The 13,922-nt window shown below is 44.0% G+C and overlaps 1 long non-coding RNA gene across 1 annotated transcript; it reads right to left on the reverse strand.

Annotated features, from left to right (window-relative positions):
* Positions 1-5,219: 5,219 nt before the first annotated feature.
* LOC125511066 lies at positions 5,220-10,207 on the reverse strand. The gene is made up of 4 exons (XR_007284884.1): positions 9,735-10,207; positions 9,478-9,650; positions 7,257-8,902; positions 5,220-5,432 (listed from the first exon to the last, which is right to left on the reverse strand). It is a non-coding gene; the product is annotated as an uncharacterized LOC125511066 (long non-coding RNA).
* Between the last annotated feature and the right edge of the window lie 3,715 nt (positions 10,208-13,922).

Below are 13,922 nucleotides of genomic sequence, written 5' to 3' on the forward strand. Positions count from 1 at the left end.
CGACAAGAGCCACATCACATTTGCTGACACTGGTAAAAGTAAGGTATTGGGTCTAGGTAGAGTTGCAATCTCAAGGGATCAGCACATGGATAAAGTGATGCTTGTTGAATCCCTTGGTTTCAACTTAATGTCTGTCTCAATGCTTTGCGATTTAAACATGATTGTGATGTTTGGAAAATATCGTTGCCTTGTTCTAATGGAATCTGACAAGTCTCTAGTCTTTGAAGGGTATTGGAAAGATGATTTGTACGTGGTAGATTTCTCAGCAGGGCCACAGCTTGCAGTATGTCTTCTAGCAAAGGCTTCAGAATGCTGGCTCTGGCATCGGAGGCTTGGACATGCTGGCATGAGGAACCTCCACACCCTTGCGAAGAAGAAGCATGTCATAGGCATCGAGGGCGTCAAGTTCAAGAAAGACCACTTATGCGGTGCCTGTGAAGCAGGGAAGATGACGAGGGCCAAACATCCCTCGAAGACAATCATGACCACTACTCGACCTTTCGAACTGCTTCACATGGATCTTTTCGGTCCTACTCATTACTCAATTCTAACTACTACTGCTTGCCTCTATGGCTTCGTTATTGTTGATGATTATTCTAGATATACTTGGGTGCACATAATCCTTTACAAGACTGAAGTGCGGGATGTCTTCAGACGCTTCGCCAATCGAGCTATGAACAATTTTGGCGACAAGATAAAGCACATCAGAAGTGACAATGGCACTGAATTCAAGAACACTGGCCTTGATACATATCTTGATACCTTGGGCATCACACATGAATTCTCAGCTCCGTACACGCCACAGCAGAATGGCGTCGTCGAACGCAAGAACAGAACACTAATTGAGATGGCCAGAACGATGCTAGATGAATACAAAACCCCAAGAAAATTCTGGCCCGAAGCCATTGATACTGCATGCCGTACAATCAATCGTGTTTATCTTCACAAGCTACTGAACAAGACATCTTATGAGCTCCTTACTGGCAAGAAGCCAAATGTCAGTTACTTCAGAGTATTTGGCGCAAGGTGCTGGATCAAGGACCCACATCACACCTCAAAATTTGCACCAAAAGCACATGAGGGTTTTATGCTCGGATATGGAAAGGATTCGCACTCCTACAGAGTCTTCAATCTCTTTCATTACAAAGTGGTTGAAATAATGGATGTGCGGTTCGATGAGACCAACGGTTCACAAAGAGAGCAGCTGCCAAATGTGCTAGATGAAGTTCCATCCAGTGAATCAATCAAGCTAATGGGAACTGGAGAAATTATACCTTCTGAAGCTCATCCTGAAGAAGAACTTATCATTTCAGCACCTGATCAACATGAAGACAATGCTCAGCCTGAAGACATTCCTTCCAACAACGACAATGAACAGCAAGAGCAAAGTCTTCGCCCTGTACATCCTCGCGTTGCCAAGGTCGCATCTTCCCACACAAGCGCCTTGACGTTGAAGCTATAGCTGGTCTGCCCTGTCTAGCAGAAGCGTTGGATTGCTTCAAGCAAGTGGGTCTGCTGCAGTTTGTTACAGATGAAGAGCATTGGAATGAAGAGCTGCTGCTACAATTCTATGCCACATTTCACATCAAAGGGTACAACAGAGATCCGAAGACTTGGGTCCTGGAGTGGATGACTGGCAACTTTCATCACGAAGCCAATGCATTTGACATCATTGAGCTCACTGGCTTGCCCACTCCTGGCGATCTCTTCGAGCAAGGCTGTCAGCTGCATGCTGAAGCTATTGAGAGCATCTTTCAGCGGCCAGAACCTGATATGAGTCAAATGCTCAGCATGATGAAGCCATTGCCCCAAGATGCTGCGTATCCCACAGAGTTCTTCGTTGAAGACCTTGAGTACCTGCCCAGAATCATCTATCACATCATCAGGCGAACTCTCTGGCCTATCAAAGGGCACTCTCCAAATGCCAAGCTTCAGGGTGCAATGAAGACTTTGGTCTTCTATATAATTCATGGCAAATGCTTCAATGCACAGGACTTCTTCATACGCCAACTTGCTGCATCAGGCATTGATCTGTTTGGTTTGAAGTTCTACGCCCCTTGGGTCATGCGACTGATCAAGCTACACTCCGCCATCTCTTATCAGCCCTCAGCCCGCAACCATCGGATCTTCTTGCCTGACGTGGACATGTCTACTGAAGCCATATATTCTGAGCCTGCCAAGCAACCTCTAAGTCTTCAGAATGCAGAACATCAGAGTTTTACACAGAACGTTGAAGGCGTTGAAGCAGTTTCTCGGGTGTATCCTTTGGCTGGCACTACACGTGCACCACACCCTGCTTCCACTGAAGCCACTGACAGTGCCACTGCTCCAAGACCCAAGAAGCGCACTCGTGTTCTCAACGACCGAGAGCTTCTTGTGGCTCTACATCAGAAACAGGATAGGAATCATGACTGGCTGAAGCGTCAGATGAAAAGCCTCTGGGTGGATGTTAATCGCACTCGAAATCTTGCCACCAAGAATGCTTTCGTTGCCCATGAAACCTGTCACTGCACATGGAAAGGGCTCACGATGATGTGTTCTGAAGCTGATCTTCAAGAGGATGGCTTCTCTGAGAGATTCAAGTTTGACTCCACACCTCCTCGAAGGGCTGTGCTGCTAGGAACTCCATCCCTTGAAGACTCTGAGTTCTCTTCCTCTGCAGCCGCAGTCACTGCCAGAATTATTAAGGAAGAAGACGATGCTACTTCACCGCCACCTCCTTCAGCACCTCCAAGCTCTTCTGCACCGCCAAACAACACCAACAACCCTGCTACTTCACCTACTCCTCATGGGAATGAGTAGAGGCTCTATGTCTTCAAACCTTTTTGGTCATTACTGACAAAAGGGGGAGAAGCATATGAGATTGATAGACTTCAAGCGGGTCCATATGGGCGGGGGCTTTATATTTTGCTTCGTGCTTACAACTCTCGTTTTTGCTACATTTGGTTCTTATGAGTTGTAACACTTAAACCAGATGGTCGTCTGCTACTTATTTGCCACCTTGTTTTGCGAAGATAAATTCCGCATGTGCGATGATAAATTCCGCACTTAGCTCATTCTGCAGACGTTCATTTTCCATTATGCATGTCATTATCTTCATATACTTTCACATGCATAGTGGATTGTCATCATAAGTTGAAGTGGATCTCCACAAGTACCACCTACCATGTGCATTTGCATTCCAAAAGCAAATTAACTTATATGCACATCTTCAGGGGGAGCCCTTGCAACTTATGAAGACAATTCCTTATCCTTTACAATTTCACAGATTACATTCCCCGTTGAAAACTTCAACTAGTTTGTCATCAATCACCAAAAAGGGGGAGATTGTAAGTGCATCTAGTGCCACCCCTAGTTGGTTTTGGAGTATTGACGACAAACCTAGTTGAGGGACTAATGTGTTTGTGAGAATTGCAGGATAACACAGGTAGAAGTCCCTCATGATTCGGTTTTACTACCAGAGATGACCCCTAAAAATGTATGAAGACATTGAAGTCAAAGGTGGTATATGAAGATATTCACATTGAAGACTATGACAAGAGAAGACACGATATGAAGCCTATGGAGCTCGAAGACTTAGATCTTTCGTAGGTCTTTTTCTTTTGTGTTGAGTCATAGGAACCGCCGTACTGTTAAGTGGGGTCCAAGAGAACCAATCAGAATGACTGAAGTGATGCCTAAACCAAAAACCTATGTCTTCGAGTGAAGACTATGAGAGCGAATCTTGTCCAGAGTCGGACAAGTCAGCTTTGCTTGTAGCCCAAGTAAATTTGCCGTGTGAGTTTGAAATCTGACCGTTGGAACACGTGTCAGTTCCTTAGTGACCCAGGGTCATTTCGGACAAATCAGGTCGGGTTGCCAAGTGGCTATAAATAGCCCACCCCCTACAACCATAAACGGTTGGCTGCTCAGATTGAAAGTACGGCTTTTGTCGTTTGAGAGCAACCCACCTCGAAGCCTTTGAGAGAGAATTCCTTGCGAGGATAAAGCCCTAACCACCCAGAGCCAGAGAGAATTGGGCATCACTTAAGTCTTCTTGTCTGTGTGATCTGAAGACTTATTACACTTGAGGACTGTGCATCCTCCAGCCGGTTAGGCGTCGCATTCTGAGCATCCAAGAGACATTGTGGATTGCCGGTGAACGAAGTCTGTGAAGGTTTGGGAGTCTACCTTGAAGACTTACCAGAGTGATTGGGCGAGGTCTATGTGACCTTAGCTCAAGGAGAATACGGTGAGGACTGGGTGTCCTGAGCTGCGTGTTCAGGATTGGGTGTCCGGGACTGTGTGTCCTAAGGTTTAAATACCTAGCCGCTCCAACCAGACGTACAGTTGTCACAGCAACTGGAACTGGTTCAACAAATCATTGTCTTCAACGAGTCACTGGTTTCATCTTCACTTCACTTTACTTACTGTTCCTCCTTGTGAAGTCATTGTATGTTTGCTCTATCATTTGTCTCCACTGAGTGACTGCGTGTTCTGTTTGGCTTCACAATATCTTCCTATATGATCCTTACTACCTAGCTGTTATTAGTCTTTGTGCTTTCACTTCATTGAATACTTGACTATGGTTTGCCTAGTGTAGTCTACCTTCCGCTGCATGGTAATAGGTTTAATTTTATCGTTTATCTTCAAAACTCCCATGTTCTGAAGACTTTCATAAAAATCGCCCATTCACCCCCCCCCCTCTAGTCGATATAACGCACTTTCAGAAATTAACGACCTTCTCTGTGAGAAGGTCGTGGAATTCCACGACCAAAACAAAAGGTCGTTGATTCCATGACCTTCTGTTTTGGTCGCTAGCTCTCTGCCCAGGCCACGTCGGATCCGACGTGGCAAGCTGACATGGCAAAATAGCGACCAAATAAAAAGGTCGTTGACAAGAATCAGCCCGGTCCAATTTGACGTTTTACATGGGCCGAGCCCAACAATTCAGCCTTTTTATAAAAAAAATCTTTGAAATTTTGGTTAGCTTCACAAGCCAAGCCCAACATTATAGCCTTTTTATTTTGGTTCGTGGCCTTTTTAGTCCATTGATTTTCTAGTTTTTCCCACTATATATTGGGGCTAGTTCCACTACTCAGCCAGGCCTCACATGCCATAATCTCATACATTGGTCCCACACGTCAAATGTTTCAACATTGCTCAGATTATTTTGATAAGTGGATCCCACTTGTCAGGTTTCCACTTCACACATTTTTAAATCACTATTTCAAACAAAATAGAACAAACATAATTTGTCAAATAACATTAAATCTATTCCAATGTCACAATCTCTACAAACTATTACAGTCAAGTGGAACAAACAAATCTCTGGCAAGTGAATACAAATAACAGTAAATCCGTTCCAATGTCACAATCTCTACAGTATCACAATGCATCACAGCTTTGCACTTGGCTTCATGGCTTTGCACTTCAAATTTGTCCTGGCTCTCCTGTAAAAGAGTGAACACAAAAGCTACCAGCATTAGTGTACTGCTGCTGAGGCCAGAACCAAACAATTGCAATGGCAACACTAACGTAAACAGCAAAGTAGATCCACCCACTAGTACGTTCCAGCCTCACCTTTCCCTTCCTGAATTTGGACACTATCATGCAATACTATAAAGGGCAAATAAAACAACAGACTTGCATAGTGAAATGTTTGCTTTTACCTTATAGAATAATTTGTTTATGCCAGGAATGCATCAGTTTGTACAATACTACAAAGGGCAAATAAAACAACAGACTTGCATACGGCAAATAACACACATTAACCTGCTGTTGTACTACACTTCAACTACCACATTCAAGCTCATGTTAGGCACCACCAACACTAACCCACAGGTACCAGCATGGTATATTGGTACAAGTGCAGGTCATGCAATGAACATCACTGTAACACATTCACCTGAAGAAAAGTACAGTACTATTCTACTACTGCGGCCATCCATTCTACTACAGGGGAGTTAATATAACCCAATTATAACAGACGATTACATCACAGCAAAATTAACAAACAAGAGGCAAGTTTGAGTGAAAAGAACAAGGTACTGCATCAGCCTTGAAAAAAGGATAGCAATAAGACAATGATATAAAGGAACAACTCAACATTTTACTAACAATAGCCAATGCTTGCAGACACTGGTACTGCAAGGTTAAATGAATCTATCTTTCCAAATGTTCAACCCTGTCAAAAACTCTACAATGGCTTAAATAATGTCGCCACCATGCATTACAAAGAAAGTGGATTACTTGCAGCAACACTAATCCCGCAAGCTGAAAGAGACGTGCAAACCGAAGCCTAACTCAGTCAAGTCGGGGACAGGCGGCAATCCCTTATTCGATAAAGAATGCCATGATCAGACATTTAGAGTGTGGGCAAGCATTAAAAAATCCAACATGGATAATAAGTCTAACAGCGATGGTGGGCGTCATCCTTGCCTTGGCTAGTTAAAACTAAGAGCGGCAGAGCAAATATGTGTATTACACAGACAAAAAGGGGTGATGTTGTTGGGTTGCAACATCAAAGAGCCAGGTTTATTACTGCTAAAGAAATACTTAATGGCCACAACAAATTATTATCAAAGGAATGGCAACAAATCTAAGGGTTTATTTTTGGTCCTAATCTGCAGGTATGCAGCACGCATCAGTGACCACAGAGCATACGACCACAGCAAAACAGGGGAGCAATTCAGTTCTAGTAGATCAGATTAGGAAACAGGACTGCCCTGATCAAGAATACACAAGTATAAAAAAAGTCAAACACCACCCCTGCAATAAGCATAAGTAACCACTAGGAAAATAATTTGCTATCTACAGGTCCTAGTATCGGCAATAAGAACATCAGGCAAGGAAGAACAGCATATTTCCAATACAATCTGTTGGCCAAACACCACCCCTGCAACCCCAATCATCTCATAATCAAATAAAATTTCTAGAGGCAGAGCCACTGTACAATACTGTATCAAGGCAACAACCTAATTTCAGTAAGGAAATTAACTGAATTTAAAGAGATAAAGCTTCTTGGCTCTCCACACTCTACTCCACTGGAGGCACCAGAACTAATTTGCAATCAACCCTGAACAATATGTAGAGTATATTTCGGACATCTGGAACTAAACTAACCTAACTAATACAACAAGGTGGCATGCATAGAAATCTGGAACTAAAGTACAATCTGGATTTATAGCACATGCTGCAGCCACTAAAGCCTTCAAGGGGCAAATAAAGCCACAGCTCAAGTGCTCAAACTCTCAAAGGGACATGTAGGAGCAAACCTTGGAAGCAGCAGGAGCAGCTGCAGCAGGAGCCGGTGATGCACTCACCCCAGAGGCCTAGCCAGGGAACCTGCATAATCAACAAACACATAAAGCAACCATGAATATAATTAAACACATACATAGGGCAGATTAATCTGCGATGTTAAGTGACAGCATACTAAGTAGAACAGAAAGCACTACAGCCCATTACCAAAAAACTGAGTGGTAACTGATCATTGAACACTATCTGTTGTTTGTCAGTGAGATAAGAATGAAGTCACTCCTCTGTTTACAATACAAATTGATTGATTGTAAGTACAGTAGGGTATTTCCCCCAAATCTGCAAGTGTCGTGTTCCCCACAGGCACTAGGCGATGGCGACTATGCTCGGCTAAAGCTAGGTGAAAAAATTCAGAATATGGCTGCAAGAATATAAACCTAAACTAAACAAGGTTGTTCCCGAAGATAATCCACAAATAAAATGAAAAATAGCAAAGGGAGGTTCAGATTTTACTCACTGTCATTTTAGTATTTTGTTTCATTTGAGAAAGTAAACAAAGGGTAGAAACAATACTATGACAAGGACAGAAATATATCACAACACAAAAAAATATTCTCGCATGAACATAGTTAACACAAGGACTACAGAACACACATCACACATATGCAAACAGGGGGTTAGAAGACATAATTCTAGTACTCACAGATCAACAAAATGAGTGGTATTAAAGAAGCACCAGTCAAGAAACGAACACATAGGGGATCACACACATATGCTAGAAGATTACTATATCACAGAGCATATCACACATACTAAATATAATTCAAACAACTAGACATTAACTAGTCAGAACAAACAATAAAATGCACTATATTTTGCAAGTATGAAACTGAACAATTGTCAAGTTGCAAGCTCTTATGAAATCTGAATATTTCAGGTACTACACATATCAATTCTGAATATTGCAAAGTACTGAACAATAAACTTCTCAAGATTACAGAAATTTGAGATCAGATGGAGAGAGAAAAGCAGCAAAAGCAAGTTGGAGAACTTGAGCGGAGGAGGAGCAGCAGTAGGGACGAGGGGAGGAGCAGCAGTAGAGAGAAGGAGTGGAGGTGCAGCAGGGGACGTGGGAGAAGAAGAGCAGCAGCAAAGGGATCAAAGGAGAAGCAACAAGCAGCGGAGCGAAGGAGAGGCAGCAGCACGGGGGCGCAAGGAAGAGCAGCAGCAGAGATGGAGAGGGAAGAGCAGCAGCATGGTGAGGAGCAGCACGGAGGAGACACTCGCGCGGAGCACCAGACAATCGTGCCTCCCCTCGTCTGGTCGGGCGCGCGAGGTGGTGCTGGTGCTGATGGCGGCGGTGGCTGGAAATGGTGGCGCTGGTGGATGCGTTGGTGGATGGGTGTGGAGTGGTGGATGGAGATGCGGTGCCGCGCCACCACGCCGGCCTGGCCGCGGCGGCGGCCGGAGGTGGAAGAAGAAGTGGTGAGGGAGAGAGAGAAGTGCTAGGCCCGATGGGGAATGGAGGCGATCTAGGGATTTTGATACCCTCCCTGATCTGCAAACTGTACACATTAGCCATCCTCCTTCTCTTCTTTTCTTCACTCTTCTCGATAGCCACCTAGACGGAATCTTGACGGTTATAGTGCCTTTGCGCACATTTCTGCAAAATAGACCAAAGACTAGTAAATGATCCCTTTTTATGATTTCCATTCAATTACTCAATATTTCATAGCAAGAATTGATGGTCAGAACATAACAAATGGTATATTTCTGTGACAAATTATGAATATGAAATGTGCTTATCACAAATTCACAACCATTACACGACGCCATTATTTAACTTAGGAGCTTCAGAGCTACACAATGCATGCGCACAAAAACATTACACAACGCCATTATTTAATCACTAAATCATGGGCTCAGTTGGCTCCAATAATCCTAGTTGATACACAATAACATGGTTATTAAGTGTTCTCCTGTATGACTTGTGAGGCGCATAAATGTATGTGAGACTGTGAGTTCTAGCCAAGGATTTCCTTTTTGTTTATGTGCAATAGGTCAGGCTGTGTTCCAGACAAGCTTTCCACTACGCAAATGTTGATAATTATTCTTAGTCTGAAAAATCTACCAGCACAAATTTAACTTAGGAGCTTTAGAGCTACACAATGCATGCGATTTAGAGATGATCTTCCTTTTCGCTGCCGATCAAGCCAGCATACTTGCTACCATTTTTACCTGAAAGCTCTCACATGGTCCACTCAGGATCCCGGGGGCTGAAGAAGGAAGCGGTGACCTTGGAGTTCAGCAGCTTCAGCGCAAGGCCGGACTCTGCCTGGAGCAGCGCACCTCAGGGTCTTGTACTGGTTGATGGAGCTGCCTGGAGCAGCAACAACGAATGAACCCCTGCACTGCAGCATCGAATCAATTGTGAGGAACTTTGTCAAGGGGAAGGGGGCGGGGAGAGAAATCTGAGGGCCGAGATCCGGGAGTACCTCCGCGGCGGTCAGGTGCGAACGGACGTTGCAGGAGTCCGGCGTCTCTTGTACGGCCGGCACCGGACGAGGAAGAGAGGCGTCGAAGGGCACGGCCGCGTCATCGACCGAGAATAAGCACGCACGCGGAGCAGGGTGGCTCCCCTATCGGCGTGGAGAACGAGGCGACGTCGCGGACGGGGAAGCGGTCGGCGGTGGCGCGGGAGAGAGATTGGGTGGCGCCGCCGGCCGTGGCGGTGGTGGTGCGGGGGAGAGAGGGAGAGAGGTTGGGTGGCGGCGGCAGAGGAGGGGGGGGGACGCCATGGCCTCGCCTGGACTAGTGGATATGGAGGATGAAGGCGAGGGTCGGCGGTGGTGGATGGGCGGCAAAGGTGGGGGAAATGGAGGGGAGGGGAGGGTGCAGACCGGCGGCGAGGGGAGAGGGAGGTGGGTGGCGGATCTGGATCGGGAGCGGAGGCGGCTGCAAGCGCTAGGGTTGAGAGAGGGGTTTGTTGCGCGAGAGAGAGAGCGGAGGGCTAGGATGGACGGACGGATGTATGGATGGATAGATGTTTGCCATGTCATCAATCCAGGGCACACCTAATTCCACCAATCAAAGGTAAGCTTATATAATTTTGTTTTTTTCCTTTTGTTTCTCTTATAGTTTTTACCCTCTTATTCAGGATAAACATTTAACGTATTAACCTTTTATAGTTTATTCAAATAAATCAATATTTTGCACATGTATAGATTTGGGGGATGACAAACAATGTTGATTTGGGGGGTTTTCATTTTCTTTGCGAAAAAGAACCATTTTCCATTTGTCGAGTGCCCAAAATGAGTTTTTTTGTGAAGGACCTATCAAATATTTGTTACAAAATTGGACCAAATCAATTTTCTAAAATAGTAGGCCATATTTGATGTATAATTGACCAAATGATTGGGTGTAAAAAGTTATGATCCACCTCTGGTGAAAAAGACAAATTTCGGCCGATTCAGCTAGAAGCGGGTCAAATTTAAATTGTAGCTACCTCGTAGTTTGCTCTTTATTTTTTCCAAAAATCATTTCTAGGTACATAAGTATCTATTTAATCAGAGAAACACCAAAAAAATTCCAAGATTCAACCACTAGCTAGAAACGGTCATTCCCGCCATTTTGACCGCATTTTGAAACGGGCATACAAAATTCAAAAAAATTAAAAAATTGGAAAACCTTCGCATTGTGTCATCATATGTGACCAAGTTTCCGGGAAAAATAATAAACTTGTAATAAGCCAATTTTTTTTTAAAAAGTGTTCTCAGAAATGAGCTATCATGCGTGAAGATTCATGGCTCTCAAGCCAAATGATCAATCTTATGGCCACATTCATGGCATAGTTTGTTCAAATGATCTCATATTGTGCAAAATGGTGCATATTGGAATTCCAAACAATGTTGCCTAAGGGAGTTTTCATTTTCTTTGGACAAAAAAACCATTTTTCATTTTTCGAGTGCCCAAAAGGAGGTTTTTTTGTGAAGGACCTCCCAAATAATTGTTGCAAAATTGGACCAAATCAATTTTCTAAAATACTAGGACATATTTAATGCACAGTTGACAAAATGGTTGGGTGTAAAAAGTTTTGATACACCTCTCGTGAAAAAGACAAATTTGCGCCGATTCAGCTGGAAGCGGGTCAAATTTGAACTGCAGCTGCCTCATAGTTTGCTATTTATTTTTTCCAAAAATCTTTTCTAGGTACATAAGTATTTATTTAATCAGAGAAACACCAAAAAAATTCTAAGATTCAACCACTAGCTAGGAATGGTCATTCCCGCCGTTTTGATAGCATTTTGAAACGGGCATAAAAAATTCAAAAAAATCAAAAAATTGGGAAACCTTCGCATTGTGTCACTATATGTGGCCAAGTTCCCAAAAAAAATAACAAACTTGTAATACGGCAATTATTTTTAAAAAGTGTTCTCAGAAACAAGCTATCACGTGTGGAGATCAATGGCTTTCAAGCCAAATGATCAATCTTAGGGCCACATTCATGGCATAGTTTGTTCAAATGATTTCATATTGTGCACAAGGGTGCATATTGGAATGGCAAACAATGTTGCCTAAGGAAGTTTTCATTTTCTTTGGACGAAAAAACCATTTTTCCATTTTTCGAGTGCCCAAAAGGAGTTTTTTTGTGAAGGACCTCCCAAATAATTGTTGCAAAATTGGACCAAATCAATTTTCTAAAATACTAGGACATATTCAATGCATGATTGACAAAATGGTTGGATGTAAAAAGTTTTGATCCACCTCTCGTGAAAAAGACAAATTTCCGCCGATTTAGTTGGAAGTGAGTCAAATTTGAACAGCAGTTGCCTCATAGTTTGCTATATATATTTTTTCCAAAAATCATTTCTAGTTACATAAGTACCTATTTAATCATAAATACATGGTTTGGTGGCGATACATCGAGGTTTGGGCGGTGGCCGAGGGCCCCAACTCTAGAGCGGGTAAACTCGCATGCCCGCCGCGTGGTCACCGCGTGACCGTGGCATTGCCATGTGTTCTGGGCGGCCTAGGCATGTCTAGTGGGTTGGGCACTCCCCAGGTAGGTGCTAGGAAGAAAATTACAACATAAGATTCTCATGAAGAGACTGATGGATGCTCAAACATGAATTAGTAGCCAAGTGTTTGATTAGCGGTACGGGAAATGTACATGGCTAATGGGCGTGAGTTTTTGCTGAGGATGACTAAGAAGACCGTCTTCACAAATTTTCAGCTCAAAAGGAGGAGCCTAGGTGGTACTTGCTTTGCAAAGTACCACATTGGACATAAATACGAATGTTGAAGCTGGGCTCAAAATAATGAATGGATTGAGCTGGAATTTGGTGGAGGATGGTTATTTGGGCATAGGAAAGCACTATAGAAAATGGATACTATTTGGACATGCCAAAGGGGTACTTCCTTCACAAAGTGTTGCTCTGAACAGAATAGGAAAATGAATATTGTTGAACTATTGTTGAACTGGGCAAGGAAGGTTTTTGACATATTTGATGAAGATATGATCACAATTTATGAGAATTTTTTGGGAACTTTTGGAATAACAGAAATATAGGTTGCTTCACAACCTAGGGCAAAAATTGACACATGGACATGACACATAGGCAAAACTGATGATATGGCGCCTAGTCATCGCAACCCACCACAATTTACAAGGCTATGACCATCTATATTGGTCGTTAACAACTAGAAATAAGGCAGCGGACTAGCGCTATTGGCTTTATGACCATTTCGTGTAAGGAAATTACGATCTTTCCGACCAAAATGGTCGCAATGGTTTAGGGTTTGGAGCCCCCCGGACAGCTTTTGACCAATTGGTCTCAAATGGTCATAGATCTATGAACAATTCTTCCAGGGTCACTGACAGAAGGTCACTAGTTGACATATTTCTTGTAGTGAACGTATAGTGTTATGCGGTTTGACCGATAAAGATCTTCGTAGAATATGTAGGAACCAATATGAGCATCCAGGTTCCGCTATTGGTTATTGACCGGAGACATGTCTCGGTCATGTCTACATAGTTCTCGAACCCGTAGGGTCCGCATGCTTAAAGCTCTGTGACGATCGGTTTTATGAGTTTATATGTTTTGATGTACCGAAGGTACTTCGGAGTCCCGGATATGATCACGGACATGATGAGGAGTCTCGAAATGGTCAAGACATGAAGATTGATATATTGGAAGCCTACATTTGGACGTCGGAAGAGTTCCGGGTAAAATCGGGATTTTACCGGAGTACCAGAGGGGTTACCGGAACCCCCCGGGGGCTAATGGGCCTTGTTGGGCCATAAGGGAAAAGGAGAGGGTCCGGCCTAGGGAAGGCAGCGCGCCCCCTCCCTCTGGTTCGAATTGGACTAGGGGAGGGGGGCGGTGCCCCCCTTTCCTTCTCTTTCTTCCCCTCCCTTTCCCCCTCCTAGTAGGAGTAGGAAAGGGAGGAATCCTACTCCTACTAGGAGGAGGATTCCTTCTCCTGGCGCACCAACAAGGGTCGGCCGGCCTCCCCCTTGCTCCTTTATATACAGGGGCAGGGGGGCACCTCTAGACACACAAGTTGATCACAAAGATCTCTCCCAGCCGTGTGCGGTGCCCCCCTCCACCATAGTCCACCTCGGTCATACTGTAGCGGTGTTTAGGCGAAGCCCTGCTGCGATAGCTTCATCAAACGTCGTC

Source organism: Triticum urartu, chromosome 5, assembly GCF_003073215.2.
Source record: "Triticum urartu cultivar G1812 chromosome 5, Tu2.1, whole genome shotgun sequence".
In the NCBI taxonomy this organism is placed as follows: domain Eukaryota; kingdom Viridiplantae; phylum Streptophyta; class Magnoliopsida; order Poales; family Poaceae; genus Triticum; species Triticum urartu.